The sequence below is a fragment of the Salmo trutta genome, chromosome 9, assembly GCF_901001165.1.
Source record: "Salmo trutta chromosome 9, fSalTru1.1, whole genome shotgun sequence".
Taxonomy (NCBI): Eukaryota; Metazoa; Chordata; class Actinopteri; order Salmoniformes; family Salmonidae; genus Salmo; species Salmo trutta.
The window spans coordinates 17,852,327-17,863,081 of NC_042965.1; the positions used below are offsets into that span (position 1 = coordinate 17,852,327).

Genomic DNA, 10,755 nt, shown 5'->3' on the forward strand with positions numbered 1-10,755 from the left:
ACTTCCTTCTTTGGAATTCTGAGGAATCATTTCATGGGTTTTGACCTCATAACTGCTCCCAAGCCTCTAAATCCACCATAAACCAGTGAGAAATTTGCCTTCATACTGTAGCTCAGGCTTTCCAGTTTCAGGGAACCTTTTTCAAATTGCATCCACACAGTGGAGGCTCCTCAGAGGAGGAAGGGGAGGACCATCCTCCTCAAAAATAGTGAAATTAAAAAGGTTATCCTTTTTAGATGAAACTATACTAAATATATTCACGTCACCAAATAATTTGATAAAACACACTGTTTTGCAATGAAGGTCTACGGTAGCCTCAACAGTACTCAACAGTAGCACCATGGTGTAGCCGGAGGACAGCTAGTTTCTGTCCTCCTCATGGTACATTGACTTCAATACAAAACCTAGGAGGCTCATGGTTCGCACCCCCTTCCATATACTTACACAGTAATTATGACAACTTCTGGAGGATTTCCTCCAACCTATCAGAGTTCTTGCAGCATGAACTGACATGTTGTCCACCCAATCTGTATCAAAGAATTCTACAGGAGAACGTCAGGCCTGTCTGTGATCTGAAGCTAAAGCGCAGCTGGGTCATGCAGCAAGACTGATCCAAAACACACAATCATGAAAATGGCTAAAAAGCAGCAAATTTGAAGTTTTGGAATGGCCTAGTCAAAGTCCAGACCTAATCCCAATTGAGATGTTGTGGCAGTTCATGCTTGAAAACCCCCAAATATTGCTGAGTTACCGCAGTTCTGCATGGATGGATGGGACAAAATTCCTCCACAGCGACATGAGAGACTGATCAACAACTACAGGAAGCATTTGGTTGGAGTCATTGCAGCTAAAGGTGGCACAACCAGTTATTGAGTGTAAGGGGGCAATAACTTTTTCACATAGGGGTATTGGGTGTTGCATAACTTTGTTTATGAAATAAAGGAAATAAGTATGCAATTGTTGTGTTATTTGTTCACTCAGGTTCCCTTGAACTAATATTAGGTTTTGGTTGAAGATCTGATAACATTCAGTATCAAAAATATGCAAAAGTAGAGAAATTTAGACAGGGGGAAAACACCTTTTTACAGCACTGTATATATCATTGTAATTTTTTTCACTTTCACTTAGCTAGCAAATGCAGCTAGCTAGTTTAGACTACTCAAACACCCACCTCAAACGGAGAGGGATGGCTATCCAACACTGGAGAGGGATGGCTATCCAACGCTATGGCTGTCCAACACTGGAACGCTTTCAAGTCAAGGCAAGCTTTTGGTTTTATAAATTTATTGTCAACAGGGCCCCTTGATGTAACTGCTAAACTGCTTGCTGACTGTACACTTTACTGCATGATTGTAGCGGATCTACTAATGTGTTAGTTCTAGTAGCTATGTTTACTAGCTATGACGTTAGCTAACATGATGACAACGATGTAGGCTGTGTGTAGCGGTTATAATATGAAGGTTTGGCTTGGAAAAGTTTTTCTGCCTTGTGACAGACAGCTGATGTGTTGTGCACTGAAGTCCACAAGCGAAGGGAAAAGGTGAGAGGAGTAGAGTGCGTAGATGCGAGAAGGAATTCTACAACGAGCAAAAATATAATGCTCTTTCTGTGTGGCTGCTATGAAAGTGAACTGTGTTTGCATGTGATCAGGGGTGTATTCATTCCACTGATTCTGTTGCAAAACGTTTCTTAAACAGAAGCAAATGGAACAAAACAGGGATAAACCTACCTGAATTTGACCAATAGAAACCCTTGTTTGCAACTGTTGGACTAATGATTACGCCCTAGAATAGCTAGATGCGGACAAGAGCGTGCAAGGCGGTATTGAATGTGTCACTGTCTGTCACCTTGACTACTCAAATTTTTCTCTCTACCTGTGCACCTACGTTGGAAACTTTCGTTCATAAGCTAGATTGTAGCAACTTCATGATGGGTATAGGGAAAATTAGAGTATAATATAGTAGCCTAAACCACTCGATGTTTCATCGAGCTGGGTGAATGGAATATGAATGACAGTCATCCAATATGCTGTACTAGAAATAAGGCCATGCTCATAAGAAAAAAGAATGTCCTCCCTCATCTTAAACATCACCGACCGCCACTTACACAAGCACACAAATAAAAGTGATTGCATGGATATCCATGTGAAAAAATACTACACTTTAGTATAGAATACTACAGTAAATACTATAGAACTCTGTAGTACACTGTAATATACAGTACTGTAGAATACTATACTACACACTGTAGTATCCCGATCATGTGTAGTACTTACTATAGGACTTTGCAGTATACTGTAGAATACTACAGTAAATAATACAGTATACTACAGACCGCAGAACACTACAGTAAATATTACAGTGATGTCCACAAAAACACTACAGTAATTACTAGTATATACTACAGTTTTTAATTTGCATATACCTTGTCCATTCCCCTCCCCCATATCCCAATTTGTGCCACCCATAAGTGAAAAACCTACATGCCAGGTATAGACCATATATGGTGTTCCCTTCAGGTTATAGAAAACAGCAGAAGCACTGAACTTTCCATTCCGACCTGCCTGCCTGCCTGCCTGCCTGCCTGCCTGCCTGCCTGCCTACCTACCTAACTGATACAGAAAATTTGCTCTCTGAGTATTTTCTCAACCAGGTTTCCTCATGTGGGTATGCACTGACCACATTGTGGGCATAATAATAATCTCTACAGAGGGGTTATCTGTAATTTACATCAAGGCAGAAGCATGGTAGTGAACAGGATATGGAGCGCAGGCAGTATTGGTTGACTTTCCAATTATTATTATTTTCTCTTGGGTGTTACAATGTACTCCCTCTGTGCGGTTGGAATGTGAATGGCATTGCAACGACAATCGTCACTCCCGGCATGAAGATGAATATCTCCAGCAAGTCCTGGCAGCCAAGTGGACAGGCTGACCTGAGGGGAGTGGCCAGAAATACTTATTGAGCCAGCAGACACTCTGTCCCCATTGACATTGGCTGGCATGAATGTGCCTCTCTCTCTGTGAGTCATACTGTCTCAGTACTGACGTAATCGAGAGGCTATTGGCTCAAAACACAGATGGTATTGATGATGAACTGACTGTCTCTCGCTCTCTGGGCTGGAGAGAGGGATACAAAGAGTGATACAAAGAGAGATATAAAGAGAGATACAAAGAGACTAAGAGCCCAATTCAATCAAACCTGCATTATTAAAAGTATGCAATTGCTTTTTTCTGATCATAGAAAAGTTGTGGGTAAAAACCTACAACCAGTACCGAGTAGACACCACTCCTATGCAGATGCTCCCAGTTTCCTGAATAAGAAGTGTGTGGGTGCGTGGGCTGTAGCTTCCAAAGAAAGATAAAATAGTCATGCAGGTAGCACACTAGTATCGCCAATCAAATAATACAAAAAAAGAAGTACTGAGAAAGGCATTACACATTTTTAAGTCTCTCTTTGCTCTACCCTCTGCTTCTGGTTTTTAATGTTCTACGGTCTTTGAAATGCAACCCTTCTAATGAATTCCACTAATACTGCTTTGGCTGAAAATGGATCAGAGTGGAAAAATATAAGTTTCCATCCTCTGTTGCAATGACACGTGAACCAGACCCTGCTGATTTTACTTTTGACTCAGCCCAATGTAACGTGCTTGTGACATACGAAGGATAGACTTCCATAGAAATACTTTGATACGAAGTTCCCACGAGGGCAAAGACGCTGTTAATTCATTCCTTCTCTGAGAAAGACTCAGAGACTCAGACACACACGCCTAACTGCCATGGTCCTGAAATAACCTTTTGACTCCAAAAAACTCCCAAAGCATTTTCACCCACATGAAAAAATACTATAGTATACTATGGTATACAGGGCTTTCTGAAAGCATTCACACCCCTTGACTTTTTCCATTTTTTTTGTGTTACAGCCCAAATTGAAAATGGCTACAGAGGGTAGTGCGTACGGCCCAGTACACCACTGGGGCCGAACTCACTGCCATCCAGGATCTCTATGTCAGGCTCTGTCAAAGGAAGACCCTAAAAATTGTCAAAGACTCCAGCCACCCAAGACATAAAATTGTTCTCTATGCTACCGCACGGCAAGCGATACCGATGCAAGTCTGGAACCAACAGGACCCTGAACAGCTTCTACCCCCAAACCATGACTGCTAAAAAGTTAGCTAAATAGTTAACCAAATAGCTACCTGGACTAACCTGCATTGACTCTTTTTTTTTACTCATCACATACGGTGTTGCTACTGTTTATTATCTGTCACTTTATTCCTAGTTATATATACATATCTACATCAATTACCTCGTACCCCAGCACATTGACTCAGTATTGGTACCCCGTGTATATAGCCAAGTTATCGTTACTTGTTATGTATTCATTATTACTTTTATTATTACGTGTTTTACTTCTCTATTATTTCTCTATTTTCTTTCTCTCTGCATTGTTGAAAAGTGCCCTTAAGTAAGCATTTCACTGTTAGTCCACACATGTTGTTTAGAAAGCATGTGACAAATATTTCAATTTAATTTGAATTTGTTTTGTATTCAGTGTAGTGTTTTTACAGACTTAACTGTAGTATTCACTGTAGAATACTGTAGTAATTACAGTTAACTATAGCAAAACACTGTAATAAAATAATATGTAGTACACATAATAATTAATGTAGTTACTGTAATGTTTTTGCGGACATTACTGTAGTATTTAATACAATGTTTTTGTTTTATTATCTTTGAGATAGAAGTGGAGGCTTTCTCCTTGAAGAAACCTACTAGAGAAATACTAAAAGAGCATTACATTTACATTTACATTTAAGTCATTTAGCAGACGCTCTTATCCAGAGCGACTTACAAATTGGTGCATTCACCTTATGATATCCAGTGGAACAACCACTTTACAATAGTGCATGTAAATATTTTAAGGGGGGGGGGGGTTAGAAGGATTACTTTATGCTATCCTAGGTATTCTTTGAAGAGGTGGGGTTTCAGGTGTCTCCGGAAGGTGGTGATTGACTCCGCTGTCCTGGCATGGTGAGGGAGCTTGTTCCACCATTGGGGTGCCAGAGCAGCGACAGTTTTGACTGGGCTGAGCGGGAACTGTGCTTCCTCAGAGGTAGGGAGGCGAGCAGGCCAGAGGTGGATGAACGCAGTGCCCTTGTTTGGGTGTAGGGCCTGATCAGAGCCTGAAGGTACGGAGGTGCCGTTCCCCTCACAGCTCCGCAGGCAAGCACCATGGTCTTGTAGCGGATGCGAGCTTCAACTGGAAGCCAGTGGAGAGAGCGGAGGAGCGGGGTGATGTGAGAGAACTTGGGAAGGTTGAACACCAGACGGGCTGCGGCGTTCTGGATGAGTTGTAGGGGTTTAATGGCACAGGCAGGGAGCCCAGCCAAAGGCGAGTTGCAGTAATCCAGACGGGAGATGACAAGTGCCTGGATTAGGACCTGCGCCGCTTCCTGTGTGAGGCAGGGTCGTACTCTGCGAATGTTGTAGAGCATGAACCTACAGGATCGGGTCACCACCTTGATGTTAGTGGAAAACGACAGGGTGTTGTCCAGGGTCACGCCAAGGTTCTTAGCACTCTGGGAGGAGGACACAATGGAGTTGTCAACCGTGATGGCGAGATCATGGAACGGGCAGTCCTTCCCCGGGAGGAAGAGCAGCTCCGTCTTGCTGAGGTTCAGCTTGAGGTGGTGATCCGTCATCCACACTGATATGTCTGCCAGACATACAGAGATGCGATTCGCCACCTGGTTATCAGAAAGGGGAAAGGAGAAGATTAATTGTGTGTCGTCTGCATAGCAATGATAGGAGAGACCATGTGAGGATATGACAGAGCCAAGTGACTTGGTGTATAGCGAGAATAGGAGAGGGCCTAGAACAGAGCTCTGGGGGACACCAGGGCTCTCTCCTGCTATCTCTCTCATTCTGAGAGAGATAGCAGGAGAGCTGGCCAAGGACGGCACGTTCAAGAGTTTTGGAGAGAAAAGAAAGAAGGGATACTGGTCTGTAGTTGTTGACATCGGAGGGATCGAGTGTAGGTTTTTTCAGAAGTGGTGCAACTCTCTTGAAGACGGAAGGGACGTAGCCAGCGGTCAAGGATGAGTTGATGAGCGAGGTGAGGTAAGGGAGAAGGTCTCCGGAAATGGTCTGGAGAAGAGAGGAGGGGAGGGGATAGGGTCAAGCGGGCAGGTTGTTGGGCGGCCGTCACAAGACGCGAGAGAGGGGAGAAAGTGGTCAAAGCACAGGGTAGGGCAGTGTGAGCAGGACCAGCAGTGTCGTTTGACTTAGCAAACAAGGATCGGATGTCGTCGACCTTCTTTTCAAAATGGTTGACGAAGTCATCCGCAGAGGGGGGGGGGGGGGGATTCAGGAGGGAGGAGAAGGTGGCAAAGAGCTTCCTAGGGTTAGAGGCAGATGCTTGGAATTTAGAGTGGTAGAAAGTGGCTTTAGCAGCAGAGACAGAAGAGGAAAATGAAGAGAGGAGGGAGTGAAAGGATGCCAGGTCCACACATTTTCTATAACCTGTAGGTAGGTAGGACTGGGGTCTGAATGGCAGTGGTGTAAAGTAACTAAGTAAAAATACTTTGAAGCACTACTTAAGTAGTTTTTTGGACTATCTGTACTTTACTATTTATATTTTGGACACATTTTAAATGTACTACATTTCTGAAGAAAATATGTTCTTTTTACTTCCATACATTTTCCCTGACACCAAAAAGTACTCGATACATTTCCAATGCTCAGGCAGGACAGCAATAGGGTCCAATTTCCACACCTATCAATATAACATGTTGACATCCCTACTGCCTTTGAGCTGGTGGACTCGCTAGACACAAATACTGCACTTGTAAATTATGTCTGTGTTGGACGGTGCCCCTGGCTGTCCGTAAATTGAAACAAACAAGAAAATCATGCCATCTGGTTTGCTTAATACAAGGAATTTGATGAATAGCATTTACTTGTACTTTTGACTTGATAATTGAATAGTTTTTCCACCACTGTACTTAAGTACATTTAAAACCAGATACTTTTAGACTTTTACTCAAGTAGTATTTTACTGGGTGACTTTCACTTGAGTCATTTTCTATTAAGGTATCTTTACTTTTGCTAAAGTATCACAATGAGTACTTTTTCCACCACTGCTGAATAAATAGTTCAGCGTTTCTATAATCTGTAGGGAACACAATACACAAAAGTATGTGGACACCCATTCCAATTAGAGGATCTGGCTATTTTAGCCACACGCGTTGCTGACAGGTGTATAAAATCGAGCACACAACCATGCAATCTCCATAGACAAACATTGGTAGTAGCATGGCCTTACTGAAGAGTTCAGTTACTTTCAAATCTAAACTTTCACCTTTCCAACAAGTCAGTTCGTCAAATTTATGTTTGGTGGAGGAGGAATTATGTTCTGGGGCTGATTTTCAAGGCTCCTTAGTTCCAGTGAAGGCAAATCTAAACTCTACAGCATGCAATGACATTCTAGACGATTCTGTGCTTCCAACTTTGTGGCAACAGTTTGGGGAAGGCCCTTTCCTGTTTCAGCATGACAATGCTCCCATGCACAAACCGAGGACCATACAAAAATGGTTTGTCGAGATTGGTGTGGAATAACTTGACTGGCCTGCACAGAGCCCTGACCTCAACCCATCAAACATTTTTAGGATGAAGTGGAACACCGACTGTGAACCAGGCCTAATTGCCCAACATCAGTGCCTGACCTCACTAATGCTCTTGTGGCTGAATGGAAGGAAGTCCCTGCAGCAATGTTCCAACATCTAGTGGAAAACCTTCCCAGAAGAGTGGAGGCTGTTAGAGCAGCAAATGGGGATGAACTCCATATTGACGCCCATGATTTTGGAACAAGATGTTCAATGAGCAGATGTCCACATACTTTTGGTCATGTAGTGTATATGGTCTATACTTGGCATGTAGGTTTCTCACTTATGGGTGACACAAACTGGAACATTGGTGGGGGGTATATGCAAATTAAATACTGTAGTATTCATATATAAAAATGAAGTGTATTTTGCAGACATTACTGAAGTATTTATAACAGTTTTGGGGGGGATAATATGGAAGTATTTAGTATTTTACAGTATACTACAACATTCTATAGTAAGTACTACACATGATCTGGGGTTGCTACAGCGGGTAGCATAGTATTCTACAGTATACTAGTCTACTATACAATTCTGTAGTATTATATAGTAAACGGTGTAGTCTTTCTTCATATGGGCACTGCATGTGCAATGAATGAGAAATGTGTGTGTGAGAGAACATGCTGGTCAATAGTTTGCAGTTCTCACTGATGATGACTACATGTGCACATATAGGATTCCCCTGGAGCTTTATTCCATTGAAGTTCTTCCACAGTGTCTGTTTTCAGAAGCTCTCGTCTGTGGGGGTGGATTGATCGACCTGATGCTCGCCCTTCTCCACTACACTATCAATTAGTGTGCCCTCACATAACTAGATTCAGTCGTAATTAGACAACTGCATGGTTGTGGATAATCATGAAACTGCTGGTGGAGTAAATAGCCCATGTTGTTTTAGCCCCACATTCTGAAATTGCATTTTTCTCCCCCCCAGTTTTATAATTGGAATGTGATACAAAAAGAGGCAACGGTGTGCTTCAGGACCATGCAGACGCCTCCGAGTGGTCGGGTTGGCTGTTTGGAGTGTTTATCCGACAAAAATAATAAATATGCCCCCCCTGATTCAAAAACCAAAGTTGCCCCCTTCACCGGATAGGTGCAGTGAAATGTCTTTTTTTTACAGGGTTAGCCATAGTAGTACAGGGTACTCGAAGCAGCGATGAGCTTGTAGAGAGGCTATTCTGAGGCTGACCACACAAAGCGGACTGTCTCCACCTAGTGTGCTTTCCTGTAGCCTACACTTCCATTTTTTCTCCATAATTTCTGAAACTAGCATCTCAAAGATGTTATTAGCAAATAAATATAATTAAAGCTCATGATTAATCAAAATAATTCAAGACAAATCTAAAGAACAGCAAACTACTACAATGAACAACATTGACTATTCGCCTTTAGATTGAGAACAGTGATTTATAATTACAGGATTATTTGTAACGCTAAAAATACAATTGAAATAGTAGTCATGACAATGGGAACATGAGATTCTTGGCATTATTTATTGCAATATTTATATAATAAATGTGTTTATTTATCCTCTCATATTCATATACATACATACCGGTTTTATCAGGGGCGCAACAGAGGCGCAGCTTTCACTGGGGATGTCCTCCCCACATTCTGAAAGTGCATTTTTGTCCTCCTCAGTTTTATCATTGGAATGTGATACAAAATGCGGCAACGATTTGCTATAGGACCATGCGGACGCCTCCGAGCAGTCAGGTAGGATGTTTGGAGTGTTTATCCGATTGGATTTAGGACCGCTCGGACCCCACAGAGCGGGCTGACAAGCTGTGTGAAGGCAAAGCTTCTGGAAGGCTGGCTGGACCAGCATGGGAGAGTTGAGCATGGTTTAGTGTGTACGTGTAGTGCTCTTTCACCAAGTTGTAAAAGGTAGCAGAACAGAAACTGGCTACTCTTTAGTTGACTGACTTAACAGAAAAAGAACTAAACTAGTGTTTATTTGCAGTGCTGAGCTAGTATTGTAACTGAAATGTAACGTTAGCTAATGTTTCATCCCCTCTCGACTGAGGTGAATGAATAAGCTACGCTAGTGAGTAGCTACCACAGCCAGGTTAGCTCTAGCCTCTAGCTATCTGTCAGATAGTGATATGAGGTGGCTATTATTACTATCTAACAGCAGTTGTTGGTATGGAAATGTTTTGTAGCCTTTGTTTTGTCTGGTTTCAGAAGTAAATTAACTTGGCAAGCTTTCGCCAGTTGATGTACCGTTAGAGAGAGAACTGACCAAAAGTTGGCTTTCATTAGCTATTATTTTTGCCTCAATCAACTAGACCTGAATCAAATGATGAAACCACCCACTGGCTTTCTGTCCCACTCCCAACCGCTACCGCAAGAACTGGTCCCAGAACCAACCACAGTCCCGCAATGTTATTTTAGGCATATCTGACGCAGCTTACTTGCCAGCCATGGTCCCAGCAATTTTGCGCCCTATAGGCAATATCAAATGCGCAAAAATAACTAGGAAATAAGTTAAATTACAAGAGATTCTCACATGGCCCTTACATTGTATTACAGGGCTATATCAGCCAATATGATAGACGCAGTTTGAAGAGAGCAAAGCTGGAGTCTTGCAACTTCTCTTGAGCTATTTTTATATTCTACCTTTAAGGAGTGGGACAATTCCCAGCAGGGTCAGACAGCCAGGGAAGACCAGTCTATGGAGCTCAGGTGAATTTTGCAGTATATTCAGTTAATGATACAAAGTTCCATCTTGAATTGATGGGTAGAACTACAGTAGCTACATGACAGCAGCTTAAGCTTAAAGTTACAGTCTGAGATCTGAGAATAATCATTTCAATTATTGAACCATTTATTATATTCTTGGATAATATAATGTATAAATGTACACCAAGGTAATTCTTTGTCATGCCTATTTTTGCAGACACAACACTTTATTCTCTCTGTCCAGCAAACACTGGACAAGCCAGATGCTAAGGCAGTCTGACAAACCTCCAAAGTTGATTTCCAAACTGTATCAAGGGTTGATAGGCTTTTCCTGATGACACAAAACATGTTTTACATAAATGTGAGGAAGACCCGGGAGACGCTATTGATGATGATGAATGATACAGA

The 10,755-nt window shown here is 42.2% G+C and overlaps 1 non-coding gene across 1 annotated transcript; it reads right to left on the reverse strand.

Annotated features, from left to right (window-relative positions):
• Window positions 1–4,747: 4,747 nt before the first annotated feature.
• Window positions 4,748–4,803, reverse strand: LOC115200704 (U7 small nuclear RNA). Its single transcript, XR_003879598.1, has one exon. It is a non-coding gene; the product is annotated as a U7 small nuclear RNA (small nuclear RNA).
• Window positions 4,804–10,755: the final 5,952 nt, after the last annotated feature.